Raw genomic sequence first — 25,729 nt, forward strand, 5'->3', positions numbered from 1 at the left:
TTCCTTGGCCAGCCACTTAAACTCCCTGAGCCTCAGTTTCTCCTCTGTAGAATGGGCAGAGGAAATGGTTTTAGGAAGAAACAAAGATGATATGTAAAGTGCCTGGCTGTGAACTTGGCTGGGAGCTGGTACCAAAATTGTCAGCTGTCATCACTTCTGGCTGTTGTCTCTTTTAATCCTCATGGGAACCCTGCAGAGCAGGTGTTACTCTCTCCATTTTACTGGAGAAATAAGGAGACTGAGATTCAGAGAGGTTAAGTACTTGCCCAAAGTCACACAGCTAGTAAGTCATAGAACTAGAATTTGAGTCTGTATCCATTCCTTTACACCAGCTACTAAGGTCACGATCCTCTCAGGGTAGAGCTGCAATCTTGATTTTTCATGCCTTAGGCTAAACATACAGGAGAGGAAATGGAGACTCAGAGAGGGAGTGGACCTGCCCAAGGACACCAGGCCATTTTTAGAGTCAGAGCTCCTTCCAGTGCCAAACGCTGGCTTTTGTTCTGCTGGAAAGGCTCCCTTCCACCCTTTTCCTGGGGCAGTTTACTGAAAGGTCCAGAGATGGGTGAGCAGGGATCTGATGATGGACTCTCAAGGACAGCACTGGTAGTCCCTCTGTTGATTGATGGATTGAGTGAGGTCCCTCTCCAGCCAGACTCTGCATGGTGCCATGCCAGGTCTGGGACATCTGTCAGCTGGCGCCTCATCCTCTCTGAGCTGGGAGGTGTGGGGAGGGTGGGAGTGGGGGATCGGGAAAGGCGATGCTTCCCCTAAGCAAGAGTCTGTTCCTTTAGATGAAGTCCTCCAGTGGTCCATTGCGACCACATGGGTGCCTGGGGCCAACCTGCAGAGAGAAGGTGCTGGTTTGGCAGGCGCAAGCTTGAGAGGCTCTTGGAGGCCCTGACCTGGTCTTGGGTCTAGCTGCCTCCTCCAGCTGTTCTTGCAGCAAGCTTGGAGATGGGGCTCATTGCCCTCACATCCCCGGCAGAGAAAAAGAGACTCAGACAGGGCAGGCCATTTGCCTGGGGTCACACAGCTTGTAAGTGGTGGAGTTGTTTTTGGAGCTGGGATCTCTCTGATTTCCAGTCTGGGGTGGTTTCTAATGATAGGTATATTTTATAGATACATTTTTAACTTATCTATCAGGTTAAACCATACGTTGCATTGTTTTTTTTTTAGAGATCAAAACTGTTGAATAGCAGAATTTCAAAAGGTTCAACAAAGTCTAAATTATATATGTGGGTATATTTATATTGTGTATATATATAATTTTCTGTTCATCTCTATGTCATAAACATGATATATCTGCTATATATATATATATAGATTTGTCTACTATTCATAGCATTATAGTATCAGTGGTATATATAGTACATCTATATAGTAGTATATATAATAGTATGTGCGCATATACTATATGTGTATATATGTATATATCCATCCAACTTGTTATATATAATATATAAACAGTGGTGTTCTGGTAAACTGGCCCCTCTGAGGGAAAGCAAAGCTCTGGTTTCTAGTGTACGCAGAGTTCCACGGTGTAGACACCATCACCAAGGCCGATTTCAGGTGGCCGATATAATGTCATGCAACACAGAGTTGGAAAAAGATGTGCCAAATCAGCTTTCTAGAGTTGGTACCAGCTGGTGCCAGTCCCCCCACTGAATTTCTCTATCTCCCTGAACTATCTCCCAGTGTGGCTCCAAAATATACTGGAATGTATGTTATATAAATACGCCCGCACACACATACATAAGATCTTGTCTAATCAATCTCTGATGCATATATCTATCTGATATAATATCCAACTCTCCATTTGGAACCCACCCATTCATCCATCTGTCCATTTACCAATCAGTTCTGTTTCCTGCAGACCGAGGCCTGCCTAACCCAGTGCTTAGACCCCTGTGCCTCCATGGCCTGGCTGAGTCTGTTTTCACCTGGGGCTTTTGCATGCAGCCCTGGTCATGGGTTTCCTGTTTGCATCACCAGAGTAAGCTCCGAGCCCCTGGCTCTGGGTGAGGTCTTGCTGAGCCAACACCACTGGGTCCTGGCAAATGGAAATAAATACGAGACTGCCGGGTCCTGTGCTGGTGTATCTGTCAAAGCCAGTCAATAGGTAATAACAGCTGGGCGATGTCTGGTGTCTTTGTCCTGGCTTCTTTCCCTTTCTCAGGTCACTGGTGACTGGCTTGTCTTGTCTCAAGGGTCTCAAGGGTGTCAGTTGCCTTTGGGAGATGTCCTGAGACCTTGGACAAGTCTTGTCTGCTCTCTGGGTCTCAGTTTGCTCATCTGCAGAGAAGTAGATTGCTCTCATGCCATCAGAAGAAGCCAGAATTTTTTTTTTCAGTCTCGAGTATTCTTTTAAAAATTCATGCTATTTTGCCTTGTGCTCTGTTATCAATCTATGTTTGTTTTGGTTTGAAAATAATGTGTCAGAGAACTTATCGGTTATTTTGCTGAACATATTTTCCCTATGTCATCCAAAAAATGGAGGCAGTGTCACTTTTTTAATATCCTCTGGCTGGGTCAGAAGAGAGAGAAGTTAATATTTTAGTGAGGACTCCAGAGCCAGGCAGCTTGCGTTTGAATCCTGGCCTGCCACTCCCCAGCTGGTCTCCATGGATGGGGTACAGTTTCATGCCTCGGTCTCCTCATCTGTAAAATGGGAGAAAGACAGTACCTCCTGCTGGGCTGCTGCAAGGATTAAATGACCTGAGGTTTTCATTGCACTTAAAATGGAGCCTGGCACAGAGTCCACATTCTTAGCTATCAGCCACCCTTTCCCTGGCACAGCTGTGCACCCTCAGAGAGTCACACTCCCCAGTTAGAGAAGCTGGAGAGCAAATGGTTTTTAAAGCCTCTCTCCATTCTACAGTTCTAGGATAAATTCGGGCTGCATGGCTCCTCATGCCTGCCAAAGGACAAAATCCCCCAGGCCCCCAATCCGGGCTCGTATCCTTTCGGTGACTAGGAAGTCCTCCCTGAGTTTTTAATAACACAGGGACTGACCTCCAGCTGTATTGGCATTTCTTTCAGTTCCTTGATGATATGGAACATGTTCCAGTGTCTGGGCTTTTGCCCCTACTATGCCCTCTGCCTGGAATTCTTCTGCCTTGAATTTTCTCTTGGTTGGCTCATCTCAAATATTCTTTCCGAGGAGGGGTCTTCCCTGACCATATTGTCTAAAGTTGCCCCATTCCTTTCCATCACTCTCTGTCATTCTCCTGGGTTATTTTCTTCAAAGAATTTGTCACTTACTGAACACATTTTATGTAATTATTTGTTTTTTGCCAGTCTCCCCTATAGACTGTCAGTTCCATGAGGGTAGGGGGCTTGTGTGTTCACTGCCCTGCCTTCTGCACCCAGGAAAGTACCTGGCACATAGTAGGTCCTTCACAAATTGCTGTTAAATGAATAAGAGGCCGAATGGCATAGTGTGGCTCAACAGTGAAGAATTGCTGAGGCTGAAGAGGGAAAGAAAAGATAAGCAAATATTCTGGGATTTCTCCCCTCTTCTTTGTTATATAGTTTTTGGACTTTGGGAGAAGCATGTATTAATTTTATAATTAGGAAAAAACTCTATTAAGCCAAAACTCTACTGTAAGTCTGACCAATCTCTCTTGAGCTTGCTGAGGGTCATTTTCTTTCTGCTCCTATGGTTCTCCTTGGAATTTAAAAACAAGCTCCAATCACCCCCTTAGGAGATGCTTTCCGTGAAAGTCACCAACCAGCCACTACATTCCACTTTTGCTTTGCTTCTTGGCCTTGATTCCTGAAAAAAGGCATCCTGGGTTGGTGACTCGTTTTGGGAGGTTCTTCCCACTGCAGAAGTCTCCTCGGATGTAGTCAGGAAGGAGAGGAGACGGCCAAGAGGCAGGCGGAATTGTGCCTCCCCCGTCAGACCAGGAGCCCCTGGTGCAGGGCTTGTGTCTCCTCCATCAGATTACCAGATACTCCAGATCCACGTTGCTCCTAGAAGCAAACCCCTCATTCTCTCCCTCCTCCTCCTTCCCCTTCTCCCAGTGCTTCTTTCATGACCACTTTCTCTCTGTCCTGGTTGGGGGTCAGCCCTGGACATGTGGTGGGTCCAGAACCTTCCTTCCATAGCCTGTGTGCACAGAAGACAGCCTGGCAGTGCACCCTGGCTTTCGTTGTTCTTGTGGATCCCTGGCCTCCCCCCTTCCCTCCACCTTGCCCAGCACTTCCAGGCACCAGGGAAACCCCACTCAGCCTTGATGCCCTCAGCCCAGAGAGCTTCCCCCTTGTACTCGGCTGCCCTTGCCCTCCATTCCACTTGCCAGGGCACGCGATGATTCTGTACCCTCCCTGGTAGTGCCTCTGCTTCCTGGTACCACCATTGTGCCAAACCTCTTGTCCCAGCAGGGCTCCCTAGTGATTGCTTTGCACAAGGTAAAGAGAACTTTGTGTTGTTTCTAAAGAGGTGGCTGAACGCATGCCTCCCACCAATGACTGTTCTGTAAAGAGATCTCCTCTCTGAGGGCCAAGGTCTCTTTCAAGAGACTCTCCAGCATGCAGAACATTTCCAGAAACTGCTGTCAGAACAGGATAACATTTGTGCCTTAAGAGTCAGGAAAATGACAATAACGATGCTCACAATGATGACAGCAACCACACCCTATGTTTAGTGAGCAATTTCTGGATGCCAGGCACAGTGCTAAGCGCTTTCGTGTCCTCTTGCCATCAGCCTGGCTTGCAGGTCATGTTGTTCACCTGCTCAGGATGGTTTTGCGCTAAGAAAATGGCTCATTACCCAGGTATAGCACCCTGCTTCTGCTCTGCCTCTGGCCCTCACAAAGCACCTTCCCACCCCAGGGCCTTTGCACTTGCTGTTCCTGCTGCATACTTGCTCTGCTCTGAGATCCCATGTGGTCCATCCCCTCACCTCCATCAGGACTCTGCTCAAATGTCGCCTCCACAGGAAAGCCTTTTCTAGCCAAACTACTTTAAATAGCAACCTTGCATCTCTCCCCCTGCAAATCTCTAGCATCTGCTTAATTTTGTCATAGCACCATATGACATCCTATACATTGTGTTATTTATTTCATGTCTCATCCATGTCCCCCTGCTGGAAAGTCAGCTCCATGAGAGTTTTGTCAGCTCTGATCTCTGCTGTAAACCCAGGGTATAGATTGGAGCGTGGCATACAGTAGGGGCTCAATAATGTTTGCAGAATGAATGATCACCCTTATACGGTGGGTGTAATTATTTCTATTTTACAGATGAGCACACTGAGGCTCAAAGGCTAAAAGACCAGATCGTGATCACACATCCAGGGTCTATTTAGCACCTACTGTGTGCTAGGCCCAATGTTAGCTGCTGGGGTACAGGGGTGGGGCCCTGCCCTGGAGAAGTCCCCTGGCTGGTGAGGGGGACCGACCAGCAGACATGTACAACCCAGAGGTACAGGACTGGAGACAAGTGCACTGTGGAAACACACATCCCAGCCAGGGGTGTCAAGGAAGACTTCCTGGAGGAGGTGGGGCTTAGAGGGTGAGGAGGAGCTTATCAGGTTGGGGGAGGTGGCCGCTGAGGGGAGGGAAGTGTTGACCAGGCTACATGGAGTAATAGGCCATGCAAAGCCATCCAGATATGAGAATCTGGGCCTTTTTCTTGTCTGAAAATTGTTCAGCCCTGCTGGGGTGGGGAGGAGAGGGCATGGGGTGGGGGGAAGAGGGAAGGAAGTGAAGTTGGCAGGTCAAGGGTGGGAGGGCAGGGAGCAGAAAGGTCACGTGGGACCTGGAGCGCCAGGCTGAGGAGTTTGGTTTTATTCCCCAGGACTCGGGACGCATGTGAGCAGCTTCGGGTCGCTCATGGGGCAGTACGGTGGGTGTGGGTTCTAGCCCAAGCGCCCTGGTGACCGTGGGGAGATCTGACCAGCCTGTGGCTGGTGGGAGGCAGGTGACCCAGGAGACAGTGAACGAGACTGAGGCCTGGATAAGGTGGGGACAGGGGCGAATTTGCAGGAGGAAGATGGTTGGAAGCTGGGCTCCTAAGAGGATGGGTGCTTTACTTTACAGCTGCATCTGGTGTTCAATCTAGACAGCGTTCGCCAGCTACGCAGGAGAGTTTAGCTCCAAACGACTCCTGGGTGACTCCCAAAATCAGCATCACCTTCCTTCGTGGATACAGACTCGGGCATCCGGTGGGTTGCGGTGCTGGCTGCGAGGGCCCCTGACAGGGCTGTGGGCCAGGAGGTCCCGGGCATGGCCAGCGCGGGGCGAGGTGGTGCGGGGGCAGGGACCGCGGGCATTGGCTCCGGACAGCTCTGGGCTCTAGTCTCCAAGTCTCTCTCTCCAAACTTTTGCCTCCAGGGGGCAAAATAGACATCACAGCCTCTGGATGGTGTGGGGATTGAAGGAGATGACACACAGGAAGTGTTTGTCCAAGCGCCTCCCACACAGCAAGTGACCACCAAATGGTCACTTCTACCTCCCCTTTCAGCTACTACCATAACCGCAATCCATATTATTTGGGGAAGGGTATTTTATTTTATTATTTTTTTTTGGGGGGGGGCGTGTGGTGAACCCGGATCTCATGCATGAAAGGCGAGCATTCTACCACTGAACCAAAGATATTTCATTTTTAAACATTTTTGATTAGGCAGAATTTTGAACCTACGGGAAAATGAGCAGAGCGACGAATGAGCCCCAGCCCCAACCACTGCCAGCCCCGGGCCAGTCGTGGCCTTGTACCCCCTCTGCTCTGCCCTCCCCACCCTGCATTATTTTAAAGTAAATCCAACACATCTTATCATTTCACCCATGAACATTTCACCCCTCTCTCTGTGAATAATATACAAGGAAACTGCTCTGAAAGCAACAAATTCCGCCCAGGAAGACACCCCTCCCCCACCTCTGGTTCAGGCCTGTGCCAGGTGCTTTTGATACCAACATAAATGCAGTCCTAGTACCCCAGGAGCTCCCGTCGGAGGTTAGAAGTGGTAAGTTTCTGAGAACTTCAGACGTTTGTTAAACAAACTGCAGCATGAGTAGTATGGGGCGGTAGGGAAGGCGTGAGCCCAGAGAAGTGGACTGAATTTCAATTTTAGCTCCAGCACCCACTGGTTCCCCGGCTTGGAGCTAGTCACTCCCCTTCCGTGAGCCCCCAGCTCCTCCACTGTCCGATGCCCACCCCTGGGCCGGGGCTGATGAATTCCAATCCCCCAAGTGGGGCTGGGAGCATCCATTGGTATCACAGCCAACAGATGCCTCTGACTTTAGGCAGAACTGCTGACCTGGCAAATTAAGTTGTTACTGAACGGCAAAGGAAAATGTGTCTTATGTAGCCAATTACACGAGTGATGGTTTAGGACATGGTTTGCTTAATTAAATCTATAACCAATTGTGGATCCATCGCTGCCTATGATGCCACTCTAATTGGAGCTGGTCATCAAAGTCAGGCAGGAGGGAGGTCACTAAGACACTGCCTCTGCCCTGGGCAACTTAGTCAAGTGTCTGGGACCTGCTGATTGGACCTCGGTCTGAGTCTCAGCTTGCTGTGTCCTAGTTCTGTGTCCAGAGGGCAAGTCACTGCTCCTCTCTGAGCCTCAGTTTCCCCCTCTGTAGAGTGGGGATGATTCCCGCTCAGCATTCTCACATGGTTATGGAGGGTTGCCCCAAAGCAGCCCCTTGAGGGCTCTGAGGGTTGGTTTCGCTTGTTTCTTCACCCAGCAAGGAATTATTAGGTACCACTGGGAGTCTGAGGTGGCACATGGTGCTAGTACTTGGCAACATGTTTTAGAAGAAGACAGATGGAGCTGCTGACCTCACCTCATGGAGCTCTCCATCCAGTGGGAAGACAGGCATTGTTTGAGCATGTCCAAGGGAGAGGAAAGCATTAGAGATGTGTTAAGACAGGGCTATTTAATTTAGTGTGGGGCTGAGACCTTCCCCTGCCCCTCCTCAAGGATGAGTAGGAATGAGCCAGTGAAATGAGAACTGGGGAAAGGAAAGGTGAATTAGCATGTGCAAAGGTCCTGAGGCAAGAGAAAGCCCAGCTGAAGGGAGTCCCACATATAGATAGAGACAGGGAGAGTGACTTAGAGTGAGTCTTAGGTTGACGACAACCTGATCAGCAGGGTCTCAGAAGCATGTTATGGGGTTGGGGTGCCACTGAAGTGGGAAGGAGCATGATTAGATTTCATTTGCAGAATAGCCTCTGACCGCTCTGTGGGGAATGGATTGGAGGGGGGACAAGAGAGGAAGCAGTGAGATGGGGGTGGGGGTGGGGACTCAGTGTCCGAACGAGAGATGGTGGTGGCTTGGGCTAGGGTGGTGGCAGCAGTGATTGACTAACTGGGCAGATGATTCCATATTGCTTTGGGAGGCAGCTGAGGGCTTGGATGGGGCAGCAGAGGGCATGGGGACATCAAGCATGACTTCCAGGTTTCTGGACAGAGGATTGGAGATGGGGGAGCCTGAAGGATTGGGGGGAAGATCTGCTGGGGCAAGATCAAGAGTCTCATTCTGTACCAGCCAGTGCGAGTCACCTCTGGGCATCTGGATGGGATTGTGAGGCAGGGTGATGACACTTCATGTGGTCCAGAAGACAGGTGGGTGGCAGAGACTGAAGTCTGGAGTCATCAGGGAGCTGGTGGTACATAAAACCATGGGTGTGGACAAAATTACCTGAAGAAAACGTACAGAGGAGGAAGAGAAGAGGGTTACAGACTCAGTCCCAAAGGCCTCTCCTTGGGCTGGGAAAGGGAGAAGGCGCCGGTGAAGGAGCCCAAGAAGGGGTGGCCAGGGAGGGAGGCAACCAAAAGAGTGTGATGTCATAGAAGCCCAGAGAAGAAAGTCTCAGGGAGAAGGGAGTAGCCAACTATGCTGAATGCTGCTGAGAGCTCAAGGTAGGTGGGGTTAGGAGGGTGCCCATTGGATGTGGCAACATGAAGGGCACTGGGGGCCTTGGCAAGCACTGTTTTGTTAGAGTGGTGAGGAGGGAAGGCTTAAAAGCTGATGAGAAGACAGACCGTGAGACAGGTTCCATGTTGACGACTCTGTTGTGATGCTTGATTACAAAGGGGAACAGACATGGGGTAGGCTCTGGAAAGGATATGAGGTCAAGGGAAGGATTTTTGTTGAATGAAAACTGGTAGAACATTTCTGAATGCTAATGGATAGGATCTAGGAAGGAGAGAGATGGCAGGTATAGAAAGAAATGAGTTATCCTGAGGAGGGTGTTGCCTGATGGGACCCAGAGTCTAAGTGGGGAAAATGGCCTTCAGTGGATGTGTGTGTGTGGGGGAAGGGCTGGCACTTTAGGAGATGGTTTAGAGGAGGACAGCAAATGTCACCAGGCAAGAGGAAGACCTGGTGGTGGGAAGATGAGAGAGTTCACATCTAATGGTTCTCATGCACTCTATGAGATAGGAGCCAGTCTCCCAGCTGTGAGTGACAAGAGAGGGAGGGTTGAGTAGATGATGGAGAAGAGGAAATGATGAAAAGGTCTTTGGGGCAGGGAAGATATTCTGTAGATGAAGTAAGCTGCACGCTTTTTGGATAGTTGATTTCCTGAGGCTTAACCGCTGTCATCTTGACCTTCTCATCCCTCAAAGGCCATCCTCATCTCTCCCTGGAGCTGTGGTACCTTGGTTTTTGAATTTTGCTTTGAGCAGCAATCATTTTTTAAAATGAAATCTAACGTGGGGCACACACACACACACACACACACACATGCATATATATACACAAAAGTAGAGTTGTGCCGACGGATGGAACCTGCCTGTAGGGCTTCCTTCTCCTTCCTGGGGTGACCTGTGAAGTCAGGGGCTCTGTGGGACCCCATGGGAAGTTCACTGGCCTAGGAGCCAGGTTCCAGTCCCCTCTTGCCAAATGCTAGAGAAAATCTCTGAGCCTCAATTGTCTTGCCTGTAAAATGGGGATAATATATTCAGAATAGAGACAGAAGACTGGACAAGGTGATGTTTCCATTCTTGAACACATTCTCAAACTTCTATGAGTTTATGGACTTCTACACCATTGTCCTTTTTTTTTTTTATGTTTTTTATTAGAGAAGTTGTGGTTTACAGAACAGTCATGTATAAAATACAGGATTCCCACATGCCACCCCACCTTAAATTGGTGTCACACATTTATAACAATTAATGATATCACTTTTTAATAATGTACTTTTTTTGAATTACAATTTTTTTTAAAATACAAAAAAACTCCAAATGCAAGCATTCTTATTTTGATCATTCCGTTCTACATATATAATCAGTAATTCACAATATCATCACATAGTTGCATATTCATCATCATGATCATTTCTGGGAACATTTGCATCTATTCAGAAAAAGAAAGAAAATGAAAACAACAAAAAAAATTATACATACCATACCCCTTACCCTTCCCTTTCATTGATCACTAGCATTTCAAACTAAATTTATTTTAACGTTTGTTTCCCCTATTATTTATTTTTATTCCATATGTTCTACTCATCTGTTGAGAAGGTAGATAAAAGGAGCATCAGACACAAGGTTTTCACAATCACACAGTCACATTGTGAAAGCTGTATCATTATACAATCATCTTCAAGAAACGTGGCTACTGGAACACAGCTCTACATTTTTGGGCAGTTCCCTCCAGCCTCTCCATTACATCTTGAATAACAAGGTGATATCTACCTAATGCGTAAGAATAACCCCTAGGATAACCTCTTGACTCTGTTTGGAATCTTTCAGCCATTGACACTTTGTCTCATTTCACTCTTCCCCCTTTTGGTCGAGAAGGTTTTCTCAATCCCTTGATGCTGAGTCTCAGCTCATTCTAAGATTTTTGTCCCACGTTGCCAGGAAGGTCTACACCCCTGGGAGTCATGTCTCACGTAGACAGGGGAAGGGTGGTGAGTTTGCTTGTTGTGTTGGCTGGAGAGAGAGGCCACATCTGAGCAACAAAAGAGGCTCTCTTGGGGGTGACTCTCAGGCCTAATTTTAAGTAGGCTTGACCTATCCTTTGTGGGGTTAAGTTTCGTATGAACAACCCCAAGACTGGGGGCTTAGCCTATAGCTTACACCATTGTCTTTTGATTCTTTACTTGGCGGTAACTCGTCAGTGATCTTAGGTTGTTTCAGAATCCAAATTTAACCTAAGTTATCAACCAAGGACTGTGCTACAGAGATGGAACGAGGGCACTGGCTTGTGGCGCAAGATGCCAAAACTGTCTGTTGGGATAGATGGGAAAGGACATAAAAGGTGAGTTTGTACAGGTGGGCGATAGTGCCAGATTAGCTCTGCGCACCAATAAAGACAGATTGGGTAGACCAGTTGCTTGGGATTGTCTGGGCACTGCTGTCTTTTCACAGAGTATTGTATGAGAACAGAGCTGGATTTGCTGCAAAAAATATTTGACCTCTTCTCTCCACCAAGGTTAGCCTTGACATGGATGCCTCTTGGAGACCGTGTGGTGATGGATGGATGAAGCCTGACAGACTTTGGTTCAAGTCCCAGCTTGGCTGTTTACCAGCTGTGTGACTTTCTATAGATGTTGATTCTCCCACCTGTAAAATGGTGGTTAAAAAGGTGTCCTTAGGATTAATGGGATATTGTGTGCGAAGTGCCCAGCTGGCACCTGCTGCACTGCAAGATTAATTCTCTGTCATGATTAGTTCTCTGGCTTTTGCCCCTCTCTTCCATCCCCAAACCCAGTGACATCCCCATTGTGCTCCAGTCTTGTTTGCTAGAGAAGGTTCTTCTGCCCCCTGCATTTCTTTATTGTGAGTGGGTGTGGTTTAGGTGGGACGGTAGAGTACAGCATGAGCCGCACGACAGATGGGCACCAGCATGGACCTCAGGCTCATGAAGAGCTGCATTGAGTCCTGGTTACACCAGCCAGCAACCTGGTGACATGGGGCAAGTCTCCTCACTTCTCTGGATCACAGTTTCCTCCTCTGAAAAGTAACCATTACCACAGTACCTATCTCAGATGGTTATCATGAGGATTAAATGGGTGGTGGGATAACACAAATTGTCATGTACACCCCTAAAACAAGGTCAAAAGCCAAGTCCAAGCATTTCATGTCCAAGGAGAAAGAGCAATGACAAAGTTTCCACTGGGGCTTGGGGCTGCCAAGGGTGAAGACTCAATTGTTTACCAGAGTTCTTGAGTGAGTTTTTGGACAGGTAAGAGTGGACCTGAGGGAGTTCTGGGGAAGGGCCAGAAAACAAACCGTTTTGCGTGAAACGTGAGCAGGTGGCTGCCAGGTGGGGGAGGCTGGCAGGGTGGGGTCATGGAGCTTGTCAGTGAAAGTTTCCAGAGGTGGGACTGAAAGAACAATTTTCATAATTGAGGTGCCTGATTTCCATTTCAGAGCAATGCAACTTTCCTCTAAACTTCAGCAAATTTTAGATACATGTATGCATGTGACTTGTCTTAGTGGAACCTGGCTGGCAGCGGTCAAGGCAAAGGGGCTGTTTCCACATTTGGGCCGACACAAGCCAGGGTGGGGAGAAGGACCACATGCGAGAAAACCTGGGTGAGATTGGCCTTTCCCAGAATGGGGTACTGGAGCGACGGGTGTCTTCCGCTTAGGCTTGGAGCCATGGTATTTGATTATTAAAGGACACCTGGATCCATACACTGGAAAGACTTTTCCAGTCTTTTGACTGAAACATCATCCATTCATTCCCAGACTTTTCTCAAGCACACAGCCAGGCACCAGGGACACAGGGCCCCATGGTGAGCAAAACAGAAGCAGCAGCTTCCGGATTTCCTATCGAGCCCACAGCATAGGGCTGGCACAGGGCAAGCCCTGCACGTTTGTTTGTTTTTTTTTTTAAGAGCATGGGGGGCTGGCACTGTGCAGAATGGTGGCTGAGGGTGGTGGTGTTAATTCCACTGGACAAATGTGATGACAGAAAAGGCACTTGGGGTCATAGGCTCCATGTTAATTGCACCTGTGTTTCTCCAGCTGGGGGTATTGGTTGCGATGCAATTAACACTGAGAGCTGGTTTGGAGCTGTCATTTTTCCGGCTGGCTAGCCTCGCCCCACTTAAGTAGACAGCGTGACTCTGGACTCCGCACCTTCCTTTTCCAATAAAAACACCTGGAAAGTGTATGACACTTTCCTTCTCACCACACACACAGCTTGACACATTTTAAGATCAAATTTACTCTCACCGTCTACTCCCACGAGCACTGCTTCCGGAGATGTTTGCAACACGCAGGAAAAATACATGGGACGCAGAGAGGACAGCAGTGTGTCTGGGGCTGGAGAGTAAGACAGAGGTGGAGGGAGGGATTCAAGGCCATCTCTTACATTTCTCCTCGGGGTGGCCCAACCTTTCTTGCTTGGGTTTGGGCTCCAGCTCCACTCCTTACCAGTTGTGTGATCTTGGCCTAGACACATCCTGTCTCTGAGCCACAAGGTTCTTTGCTGTTGATGGGGCTTGTTGTGAGAATTGAAGAGTGGATGCATGTGGGCCGCTCAGCCTGCTGGCAGCACTGAGGCAGTTCGGGGTGCTGGCTGCGCCATTGCCTCAAGGCGCATGACTTGAGCTGCAAGCTCACCTGTGCAGTTGCCCAAACATTTCCATTCTCCCTCCTTCCGGGCATGTTCTCTCCCCTTTGGGGTTGGGTGGAGCTGTGGATGGCTTCCAACCAATGCGTTAGGGAGTGACAGGGGTGTCACGATAGCTGGTGGGAGACCGTCTGGAGGCCTTTCTCCCCTTTGGCATAGTGACTGGCTGCCCTGTCAGCCCAGGTCCTGGAAGAGGAGGACACAGAAGAGACCCCCAGTGGACCCACTGCAGACGTGAAATAAGTGAGACCTAAGTGTTGTGGTTGGAATCTATGATATTTGGGGATTGTTTGTTAAGGTAGCAAACATAGCTTTTCCTGAGTGATGCAGAAAATTACTTCCTCTTTGCAGATGTCAGTTTTCTCACCTGGTAGATGAGGGGTGGGACTAAATGGCCAGATCTCCTTCAGGTCCCTTCATTCCAACCCCTGAAGGAGGAATCAAGAGGACTGCTGCCGCAACCACCCAAGTACCCCTGACCCACTCTCCCCCAGGCTCCCCCAAGCCAGCAGGTTCTGCCCTTCCTGAAGTCGGGCAGTGCTAAGAGGGTGGGGCCAGTGGGATGGGAAGGTCCCATAGCCATTTCAAGCAACAGACCCAGAATAGAATTCCTTCTCCCACTGGTTCTCCTTCTGCCTTCTATAGCTCAGTGGGGGTCCCAGGGTGCATCTAGTTGCTCAAGGGAGAACCTGGATGCCATCACTCTCATTCCAAATCCTTTCCATTCCACCCCCTTAATAATGCTCACACCCATCTCAGCCTCTCATCCGTCTCTAATCTTGCTTCCTGCAAAGGGTCTCCTAGTCAGTCTCTCTCTGCCCAAGATGCCAACCACATGCTTCGGTCCGTTCACACCAACGCTGCTGAGAAATCTGAAGATACAATTTGAACATATCACTCTCCTCTATGCTCCAATCAGACCAGGCAACTTGTACACCAGATATTCCCCATCAGGGATTTTGCCCATGCTATTTCCCTTTTCCAGAATGCCTTTTCCCCACGGCTGTCTGAAAAGTGTCTATTCTTCCTTTAAAACTCAGTTCAAATGCTGCTTCCTATGGAAAGCCTTCCCTGATATTACCAGGATTTCTGAGCGCCATTCTTGCCCTTCTGTTAAAAAGAGGGTTCCAGTTGACGAGTTATAGGGTCTGCGTACTGTAGATGCTCAGTAAATGTTTCACTCACTTGCCCACAGGCTCACTCACCCACTCCTGCAACTTGGAGTAGGCAGCATTAAATGTGACGCTGGTTTTCTACTAGAAGAGAAGGGATTTACTAATGAACAGGTAATAAAATAGATGAGATAATTTCAGGTAGAAGTAAGTGCTAAGAATACCGTTAAGACTGGAGGTGCCAGAGGGGAGCTGCTCTAACTAGGTTGTCAGGAAAAATCTCTTTGAAGCGATGACTTTTGAGCTAGCACCTGAGCGATGAGAAGACTCTTCCATGTGGGCACCTTAAAGGCCAAAGTGTTCCAGCTAATGTGAACAGTATGTGCAAAGCCTCTGAGGAGAGAAGAGTTTATTGAAATGATGAGTGAGTGGATGGATAGAGAGATGGACGCATGGATGGGGGATGGGTGGATGGGTAGATGGATAGATAGAAGGATGGGTGAATGGATGGATAGAAATGGATGGATGGATGGATAGATGGATGGATGGATGTCCACTCTCTCTCCTTCCTCTTCTTAGGATTGAGATGCTGATTTGCTTAGGTGCCCAAAGTTAGTCATCCCAGATCTCCAAGATAACAACTTTTTCTTCTAGAATCCCCTGAAGCTGCCACTGCATGTTATAGTCAGTGGCTCCGGAGGCCCCTGACAGAGAGTGCAGTCCTCTTGGGGGGTGGGGGGTGTGTGGCAGGCAACTGGTCCCATAGGGAAGCCACAGTGTCTGGTTGGCCCACATCTCTTCGAGCCCAGGCACAGTGAGTACTGCAGGAACCTGCCTGGTAACAAACATCCCCATTTTTAATCCCTGGGGAGTTTCTCATTCTGACCCATCTGTAGCTGGAAGGAAGCACTTGACCAAACTAAGCTCTGGTGAAATCTGGGCCTCTTCCCTTCTTACCCACTTCCTGATCACTGCCTTCCATTTTGGCAGCTTTCAGACTGGCACCATTAATTTGATATTTTAGCCTTCCCAGATCCTCACCACATACACGTGGGAGTGTTTTCATCTCAGTGAAATGGCTCTAATGAGGAAGGGTCGATTAATGAGTCAGAGGGCAGGTGTGGTCTCACAGCCTGCACAGCAGCCCTTGTGTCCGGCTGGGGAAGGGGCACTGCTCTGCTTGTGGGCTGAGGCTGGGCCTCAATTGTCAATTTCCAGGTCTCCCTCTCCTGCTCCAGAGCCAGCAGTTAACTCAGGACCGGTGACCTTCTCTGCAGGGAAGACCACAGTGGCTGGCAAAGCCAGGAGTGTGGCCCCTGTAGCCAGCACACCCGGCTGCCTGGGAGGAGGGCGTGGATGCTGGAATGTCACAGCTGGTATGCCAAGCCTGGCACTGGGTGTCAGGCAACACTGACACCTGGCATCAGACAGGTATAGTTTCCAAACCCTCACCAGCTCCCTAGTGTGACTTTGGGCATGGAATTTACAGCTCTGTGCCTCAGTTTCCCCAACTGGAATGAGAGATGATGGTGTTGGATGCCCTATGTGGCCTTGTCATCATGAAGGTGAATTGTGATAATGTCTACCCAGGTCCAGGTGCATAGAAGATGCTCAGTGGACATGAGTTTTGGCTTGGGCATTCTCCTATTTTGTCATATTTAATTCTTACAGCCCTCCCTTCCTGCACTGGGGTACAGAGGAGGAGATGGAGGCACAGAGATGTGAAGTAACCTGCCTTTAGTCCTGTCACTTTGGATGGGAGGAAGCCCTACTGGGAGCCAAAGTTGACTTCACAGAGTGAGGTCCATGCTTGAAGTCATGAAGAGATGTGGGCACCCTCAAGAGGGGAGGAGGGAGCCTGGACCCAGCCAGACCAACCCTGGGTGGAGCAGCCCCGCCTCCCCCCAAAGCCCCTCCTCCCTTCAAAGGAGTCAGGTTGCTTCAGTCCCGGTAAATATTCATGGAATAAATATTGGGCCTAGGACTCCCACATACAGGAGAGAGCTGGGGGAGATTCCTGGCAAAGCACTGGACTAGGTAGCTTGTCTCCAAGGTATTGCATTTCTAGGGTGTGCTGGTAAATGGTAAAAACCCAGCTGTCCAGGAAAAACAAAAGACATGATTTCTAACATTTGCTGATTTCCATGGTGTAAACACTCCCTCCATGGCTGATTTCAAGCTGCTGCGGGGTTGGGAAGAGATGTGCACAATTAGCTCTTGGCAGCCGGCTTCAGCACCCACTGGGCCCCTCTCTTGCCTCCTGGTGCCCCAGAGCCCCTTCCTGCCATGCCCTCCCCTGCACCCAGCCCTGTGCTCATGGAAGCCAGGCATTATAGCACATCTCCCAGAAAGTTTTGTCTTGGGGCACAGCCAGTGACAATGTGAATTTGGAGGCTGCTTTTGTGGCTGGCATCTGGGACAGGCTGGCATTTGAAATGTAACGGGTCACCTGTCCCAGGGATTATGATGTTTTCTAGGTTACAGACCCCCTTTGAGAATCTAAAAATGCTGGAACATTTAACCAGGGAAGGGGATCATTTGCACATATGCAGAACATGCTATCCCCAATTACAGGGGCTTCATGAACCCCCAAAGACTATCAAAGGCCACGCAGGGTCTCAGAGGGGTGGGGTTAAGGGGAGTCTCTCAGGAGCGCTGCTTCGGGACTCAGAAGGGCATTTTGTAGTTTTTAAATCACCTTCCCCACACATCTTCAGGTATTCACCCCTGGGTCAGTGCTTTGGAGCTGTGCTATTCGAGTGTCATCATTCCCCAGAAAAGGAGACAGAGGCCCAGAGAGGAAAACTACTGCTCCTGCCCTCCCCCAAGTCTTTTGATAATAGCACCATAGCCACCTTCTTTTAAGCACCTCCTTTGTGCCAGGTGTTTTTTTCTTCGTTGTTCTATTAGTATTATTACTATTATTATTATTATTCGACAATTTTTTTTTTTGAGCACTTACTATGTGCCAGGTACTGGTCTACTTGATTACTTAGTGAAAGAAAAAAGAAACCTGCCCTTAGGGACCTTATATTCTAGTGAGGGCAAACAATAAATAATTCACTTAATATTTTGGAGAAATTTCAGTTACTTCACGTAGAAGCTTAAGACTATTACAGAAAGTGGGCTTAGGGCTTTAATGTGTCAACTGCTGAAAATTTGGGAGTTGTGGCAAAGAACTCTGAAGTCTGTTGGCTGCCAAGTATTTGTAATATTTATTTCTTATCTCCCCAGCTCTGCAAAGTGCTGTATCAGTTTCCTGCAGCTGCTGTAACAAATGACCACAAACCCGGTGGCGCAGAGAACAGAAACGTATCCTGTCGTTGCTCTGGAGGCCAGAAGTCTGAAGTCAGTGTCACGGGCTGAAATCAAGGCGCTGACAGGACCCGTGTTCACTCCAGACGCTCTAGTGGAGAATGTTCCTTGTCTCTTGCAGCTTCTGGTGGCTGCTGGCATTCCTTGGCTTGCATCTTCTAGGACAGCATCTTCAAATCTCTCTGCTCCACCTTCACTTGGCCTTCTCCCTCTGCCTCCTTCCTGGAAGGGTACATGTGATTGCATTTAGGGCTGACCTTGAAAATCCAGGACATTTTCCCCATCAAGATCCATGACCGAATCATATCTGCTAAACTGCCCCCACCTTTTTTTTTTTTTTTTTTTTTTGCCATATAAAGGGAACACTCATAGATTCCAGGGATTAGGGTGTGGATATCTTTTTTTGGGGAGGGGAGGTGGGAGGCACTTTTCTGTCTATTCCAGCCAAGCATCATGGTTTTCTTTTCTAGGTGAGGTTTCGTTACCTGTCCACAGCAAGGACATGGCACATCTGGGATTCAAACTCTCGTCTTTTCATGTTCCTTCCACCACACCACACGGCCCCCATTAGCAGGTACACTGTCCTGCAGGGTGAGCAAACCACAGTTCGGGGGGCTGCTGTGTGGCCCCAAATCATGCACTACTGCGGGCTTTCCATGGCCTAAGACTTTTCTCACAGAGCCAAATTAGGGCCTGTCTAATCCATCCTCGGCCAATCTGCACGCTCTGAGCTGGCACCGAGCTTCCACTTGCCACCAGAAAACACGTTGACAGAAGGGGGACTGAGCACTCCCTCCTGTTCCTGCATTTACCAGCTTTTAGCTTTCAAACCGATCAGCCTGGAGGCTGATTTTCTGCAGCGTCCAGTTGTTCAGCTCCATTTATTGTGCCTGAGACTGTGAAAGCTTTCTCTATTGATTCTGGGCTATATTAACTTTTTTTTCCCTCTCTCCCCCCACCAGCCCTGGGCCCGCTCTTCAGCAGTTTTTGGTCCGGCAATTAGGTATTGGCGAGGACAATGTAGGGTGACTGCTGCTGCCTTTCAATTACTGTCACAGTAAATACAACTTACTGTCCACCCCCAGAGTCCCCGCTGCACTGGGAAGGGGAGTGCTGCTTAAAGGACTCCTGGACGCCTCTGTCCTGCGTGATGTTCCTCCACTAGATCTGATCAATAAGTCTGTCCCCCTGCGGGGCTCCCCCGGGACCACCCAGGCTCACTAATTGGCTCTGGGAAGTGGCTGGCTGCAGGAGGAGTGTGTGTGCATGAGTGTGTAAACATGTGTATAAGCATGTGTGTGGGGTGCGGGAGTGGGGGGAGGGTCCCTGGCTTCTCCACCCCACTCCTGCATCCTTAGGAATGGGAGAGCCACTTTCAACATGGGTTGGGTTGGGGGGACATTGGGTTTTGCAAAAGGCTTTCAAGTTGCAGGGACGGTGATTCCTCCAGATTTAAGTTTTCACGAAGCACAGGGACGAATGGAGATGTTTTGGGGTGGTGGTTAAGCACACAGGTATGTGGTCACACCCAGGTTCTTTTGCTAACTTGCTGCATGGCTTTGGGAAGTCGCTTGGCCTTTTGAGCCTTCCTGTCTTCCTCTGTAAAGCCGCAGGCTGCCTCCAGCCCCGGGAGGATGTCATGAGGGTCAGATGAAATGACGGGAGTGATGGGGTTCGTCAGAAAGTCATGGGCCTCAGGGAGCTGGGGTGCTGGGTGGGCCTGGCAGGGTTTTGGAGCCAGGCAGAACTGAGCTTGGCCTCTGGATCTGTCATTTGGGTGGCCATATGACCATGACAAGTCATTCCCGGAGCTTCAGTTTCCATCTCTATGAAATGGGGTTTTAGTTCTGCTTAGTGAGTTAATATAGGGAAAGGGCCTGGCTGAGTGCTTGCAAAAAGATGAGTGAATGCGTGGGTCTCCCCAGGTGGGGAGCCTGCTGCCGGGGACACTTTCCAGTCCTGCTTCTGGCACAATCTGGCCGTATGACCTTGGACAAATCCCTTCCCTGTTCTGAATCGCATTTACCTCTCTGCGGATGGAGGGCTGACCAGGGTCTCGCAGGGCCCCTGTAGCTTTGATATCTGTAACACTGACTCTGGTTTCCCATGTCCTCAGCCCAATATAGGGTGGGAGATGGTAGTGCCAGGACAAGGTCCGTCCCTACTCCTTAGGAAACTACCCAAAAGGATGGCCGTCTCATCTCACGGGATGAGAGGCCCCTCCCAGCACACGTCACTTAGCACCAAGTGCTTTACAGATGCACGCGGGCTACCTCTGCCCTTTCCTGGGGGCTTTGTGAAGACAAGGCTCATGTCTTTTCCAGCTCTGCATCCCTCTGGGGCTGACCGTGAGCCTGGCATGCAGTGGGAAGGCAATAACTATCTGCTACGTGTCCCCCCTCCCCCCACTGTCCCCAGTCTTACAAGGTCTGGTGGGGGCACAGCAGAGCGGACAATAGACTCAGGTAGGCTGGGGTTCGAATTCTTCCCTGATGTTGATGAGCTGCATGAACTTGGGCAAGCCACGTCACTTCTCTAAGCTCCTGCTTTTCTCAGCAGCAAAATGGGGTGACGGTCTAATTCACCTGGTGGCTGTGTGCTCTCTCCCTGGACACGTGCTTCTTGAGCCTTCTCCCAGGGAGGGATGCAAGAAGGGGTCAGCCGGGCAGACAGGGCTTCCTGGAATCGGCTCTTCCTGCGCTCCAGGTCCTCTGGGACTCTGCTCAGATGTTCCTCCTTCCAGGTGCCTGCCGAGAAAGAGACTCGACATTGGAATAATGCTTGATGGAAACTCGGCCAACCACTGAGGACTTTTCTCCGTCAATGGACTGATAGCATTTATGCCATTTTTATGTTGGGACACCTTAAAAATAAAGGCCATGGTGTTTTGCTGACTCTTGCATCCTCTTTCTCCTCCTCCCCCTTCCCCTGTTTGCCTCATAGCCAGGCTGCAATGACCAAAGATAGGCACTTGCTTAGAGCAGCATGTGCGTGTGTCAGGGTTAGTTTAAGTGTCGTTTATTATATTGATTGCGTTACAAAAATGGGATCATATTATAGGCATTTCTCCCTTAATAATACATTCTGGAAATTTCTCCAAATCAGCTAGTGTACATATAAGTCATTCTTTTAAATGGTTGTATAACATTCCAGGGTCACACAGTTAGGGGAGTATCACAGACAGAGCCAGGGCTGGACCGTAACCAATCATCCGTGCTTTCTTCAGGAGCCCACGGGCTTGGGGCCACCTGCCACCCTCCAAGGCCAATGCAGCTCCCACGGGGGACATTCCCCAACGTGGCCATTTTCTCCTCTCTGGGTGGGGTCACCAGAAGTAACGCTGCTGCACAGGGTACCAGCAGGCGCCCCGGAGAGGCACTGAGGGGTTGATGGTTCTTCCCCGAGACCCTTCTCACCAGTGGGGCTTGCCTAGGCCATGTCCCCGGGGAACAGAGCCTGAGACAGGGGCTGGGGGTGCGTGACTTACAGAGGGGTGTTCTCTCCATTAGGGAAGAAGGAAAGCAGCCAGGGCGGGGGGAGGTGTGGCAGGATTGTGGTTAAGGGGAGAGTCTAGCTCAGCCTGATCCCTCAGGTTGTTTACAAATTTTCAGAGCCCCCACCAGGACGGATGTCCATTTTGTTCTCAGTCCCCCTGTCCCCGGGGCTGTGCAGTGTCAACTTACCCAGTCTTACACCATAGTGGTATTTCTGATACTAAGACTCGGAACCACTGGGCTGGAAGGTGTGAGTATTTTAAATTTTAATAGATGTCACAGATTGTTTTCCAAAAAGGTGGTGACAATTCAAATGTGTGCTGGCAAAGGACAGGAGCCCCTTCTCCTGCCACCGGCCAGTGTGAGTCCATCACTCTTTTTAACTCGTGCCTGTCTCATGAGTGTGAAGTCACTGGCTTGCACTTTTCTGGCCACGTTTTCCTGAAGTCTGCCTCCACGACTTGCTGCTACTTAGTTCCCATCAGTCTTCCCAGGTCTGTACTGCTCGGCCACTCCACGAGGTCCCCCTGTCCTGACGTGACCTGTATCTCCACAGGTCTCAGCAGCCAGAGGAATGAGCCCCCAAGCCTGTATCAACTGGCTTCCGTCCCCCCGAGAGGGTGCCAGGCTTCTCCTTATCTAGTGGGAGATGAGAAGTAGCAGGAAGCGGATCTGAGGCTGGTGTCGGACCCGCAGGGGCCTTGAATATTGAGCCAAGACGTGTGGACGTCATCGCCTGGGCATGGGGGGGCCTGGAGGGGCTTTGCCTGTGGAGCGGCAGGACCCTGTTTCTGGGGATTGATCCGCTTGGTCCCCGCGGTGTGGGCAGACTGGAGGGGATGGGTCAGGGGCACAGAGGCACTGAGGAGATCCTGCAGAATTCCAGGCGAGAGGTGACAAGGCCTGAGTTAGGGGAGAAGGGAAAAGGGGTGAGAAGGTGCCAGTTCGTTTCCTACCTCTGTAAGCGCTGCCCAATCCTGCTTTGTAGGATTCGGGGTAAAGCCCCCACTCTGCAACCATCCTCATCATACTGGCGTCTGAGTGTTGAACTCTCACAGCGGACCAGGCACCGTGCTGAGAGCCTGAGCTGCGGGAGCTCAGTTTGTCCCCCGTGGGGGAAGCCCCATCTTTATCACCCCCATTTACAATAAGGAGGCTGAGGCCCAGAGAGGTTAAGCAGCCCACCCAAGATCACACAGTTAGGGGAGTATCACAGCCAGAGCCAGGGCTGGACCGTAACCAATCATCCATGCTTTCTTCAGGAGCCCACGGGCTTGGGGCCACCTGCCACCCTCCAAGGCCAATGCAGCTCCCACGGGGGACATTCCCCAACGTGGCCATTTTCTCCTCTCTGGGTGGGGTCACCAGAAGTAACACTGCTGCACAGGGTACCAGCAGGCACCCCGGAGAGGCACTGAGGGGTTGATGGTTCTTCCCCGAGACCCTTCTCACCAGTGGGGCTTGCCTAGGCCATGTCCCCGGGGAACAGAGCCTGAGACAGGGGCTGGGGGTGCGTGACTTACAGAGGGGTGTTCTCTCCATTAGGGAAGAAGGAAAGCAGCCAGGGCGGGGGGGAGGTGGGGCAGGATTGTGGTTAAGGGGAGAGTCTAGCTCAGCCTGATCCCTCAGGCAGCTCTGGAGTATAAATCCCTCCACAGAGCTCTCCCACCTTGAGCCAAGGGAGGGGAGGGAGCTCCTGGAGGGGAAGACAGAGGAGCTGCAGCCACTGAAGGTTTGGGTGCCAGGCAGTGTGCTAGATTCTTGCATATATTCATCTCACATTGTTGTCACAGCAACCTGGAGAAGTTTTTACAGATGGGAACCCATTTCACAGAGGGGAAAATGAAGCCTCCCAGAGGTGGAGTAACTTGCACAAGGCTATGCGACAAGTAAATGGCAGAACCAGGATCCAGTCCAGGTCCAAATAGCCCCAAGACACTGCTCTGGGTGCTGTGGGGAGACAGAGATTTTTCTCTGCACCCCGGAAGCATCACATGGTACAGCTGCAGCCTGGGGCTGAATCTTATAAAACTCACTTTACCATGATGCTTCCTGCTTTTTTTAATGAGCGCAATGGTTGAGGGCATGGATTTAAGGGTCAGACCGCAGGAGAGCTATACTGTCCCCACAAAACTCAGCTTTTGCATCTGAAATAAGGGCCCTCATGGTTCAAGCCTCACTGCACTGATTAAAAAGGTAAATACCCATAATGACTTAGAGTAGTGTCTACTACACAGCACGTGCCTGGCGTCAGCTGGTGATGATGAAGGTGATGAAGGAGAAGGAGGAGGAGAAATGCTTTGCACTGTGTCTGGCACAGGGAAAGTTGGTTATTTTTATTGTCGTTGCGGCTATTACTGACTCACTCTTACGGCAGCCTTAGGACATGAGACCTTAGCATAGTGCCCAGGACACAGCAGCTGCTTATTAAATATTTAACGACTGAATAAATGAGTAAAGCAGAAAATTGTGCCCTTATTTTAAAGAGGAGCAAAACGGGATGCTAAAAGCTTAAGGGAGGGTGCACGGGTGGTTCAGTGGTAGAACGCTCGCCTTCTGTACAGGAGACCCGGTTTCATTTCCCCGACCATGCACCACGCTCCCCCCCCCCAATAAAATAAAATAAAAGCTTGGTGAAGTCAGGTTGCCTGGCATGCGGGGGCCTGGCCTTCACTCCTGCTGGCTCTGGGTGCAGTGCTCTGCTTCAGGGAATGGAGTGGGGGAAGGAGAAGGATGTGCGGTCATTTGGTGGAAAGATTGAAGAGACCAGAGACAGGCTTTCCGCTGAACGAGGCCCCTCGGAGCTCAAGGATCCGGCAAAGACGAAGGCACTGATGCGCTGGGGCTCCCTGGATGGCCGATGCTTCAGGGCGCCCCCCCCATGCCTTCCCCGCAGCCGGGTACGAACCTCCGAATCCTCCAGGGCCCCTGCTCGGCGGCGTCCTGGCACTGCTGGATTTACCAGGGTGGCTTGATGACAGGAGTGCCCCACGCCCTGAGTTAGATAATGGCCTCCCAGGGGCTGCCCAAGAAAACAAAAAAACAGAGCAAAAATATTAATAGTAATAATTCTGAGAATATTAGGCCACTCTATCAAAGAGCAGCAGGAGCCTGGCTAGAACGGGGAGGCTAATGTGGGTGAGCTTTTCCCCAAGGGAAGCAAAGGGTCTGGGGTAGGGGTGGGGAAGCAGGGCTCGGTGCAGGAGACGAGTGGGTCCACTGGGGCTGTGGTGCCCAGCAGGGGCTGAACTGGGGGCTGATGACAGAAGAGGCAGAGATGGAGTGGTGAAACCAGGGTGGCGCAACGCCAGCCGGACTCTCAGGTGACGAATAAGATGCTAAATGATAATGAAGCTCCCAGGTCTGAGCATCGGGGGTCCTTCCAGCTGGCCTCAAGATGCAGAAGGGGAAAGGTCACTTTCTCCCTCCAGGGTGTGGGAGAACCCTCCAGGGACGCCGGCGGGGTAGGTGCAGCTCCACTCACGCTGCCTCACCAGAACACGCCCCTGCGCCCCATCACAGCTCCTACTGCTCTTCGTTCCAGTCTTTGCTTCAGTGTCTGTTTCTGTATCTAGAGTTTGAACTCCTGGAGGGTCTTATTGGTCTCATCATCTCTAGCAGCCAGCTAAGCGTCTGGCACAAAGGAGGGGCTCAGTTCATTGGCTGTCTGTTGAACAGTCAGTCAATAAGTGAGGGAATGAATGGGTGAGGAAATAAATGGGTGGGAGAATGAATGAGGGAATGAACAAGTGAAGGAATAAATAAATGAATGAGGAAGTGAGGGAATGAAGGAGCAAGGGAATGAACAGGTGATAGAATGATTAAGTGAGAAAATGAATGAGGAATGAAGGAGGGAGGGAGTGAATGGGAGAGGAAATGGATGGGTGAGAGAATGAATGAATGAGGGAATGAATTGGGGAGGGAATGAGCAAGTGAGGGAATGAATGGATGAGAGAATAGATGGGTGAGAGGTTGGATGAGTGAGAATGAGTGAGGAAATGAACAAATGAGAGAATGAATGAGTGAGGGAATGAATTGGGGAGGGAACGCACAAGTGAGGAGATGAAAGAGTGAGGTTAAAAATAAGTGCTGTAATGAACAAGTGAGGGAATGAACAGATGAGGAAACTAATGGGTGAGGGATTGAATGAGTGAGGGAATGAATGAGTGCCGTAATGAACAAGTGAGGGAATGAACAGGTAAGAGAACTAACAGGAAAGGGAATGAACTAGTGAGGGAAAAAAGCCCCTTCTAATTCCACA

General features: G+C 50.0%; 1 long non-coding RNA gene across 5 annotated transcripts; it reads left to right on the forward strand.

Moving 5' to 3' along the window:
- Nucleotides 1-8,568: 8,568 nt before the first annotated feature.
- On the forward strand, nucleotides 8,569-20,861 carry LOC143674831 (uncharacterized). Of its 5 annotated transcripts, none has more exons than XR_013171225.1 (8): nucleotides 8,569-8,875; nucleotides 14,743-14,833; nucleotides 15,878-16,090; nucleotides 17,894-18,204; nucleotides 18,445-18,548; nucleotides 18,937-19,488; nucleotides 20,299-20,439; nucleotides 20,718-20,861. It is a non-coding gene; the product is annotated as an uncharacterized LOC143674831 (long non-coding RNA). The 5 variants fall into 5 exon arrangements; XR_013171224.1 differs by lacking the exon at nucleotides 18,937-19,488 and having other exon boundaries at nucleotides 17,894-18,007; nucleotides 18,096-18,204; XR_013171226.1 differs by lacking the exon at nucleotides 18,937-19,488 and having other exon boundaries at nucleotides 18,445-18,565.
- The last annotated feature ends 4,868 nt before the right edge of the window (nucleotides 20,862-25,729 follow it).

Source organism: Tamandua tetradactyla, chromosome 2 (assembly GCF_023851605.1).
Source record: "Tamandua tetradactyla isolate mTamTet1 chromosome 2, mTamTet1.pri, whole genome shotgun sequence".
Classification (NCBI taxonomy): domain Eukaryota; kingdom Metazoa; phylum Chordata; class Mammalia; order Pilosa; family Myrmecophagidae; genus Tamandua; species Tamandua tetradactyla.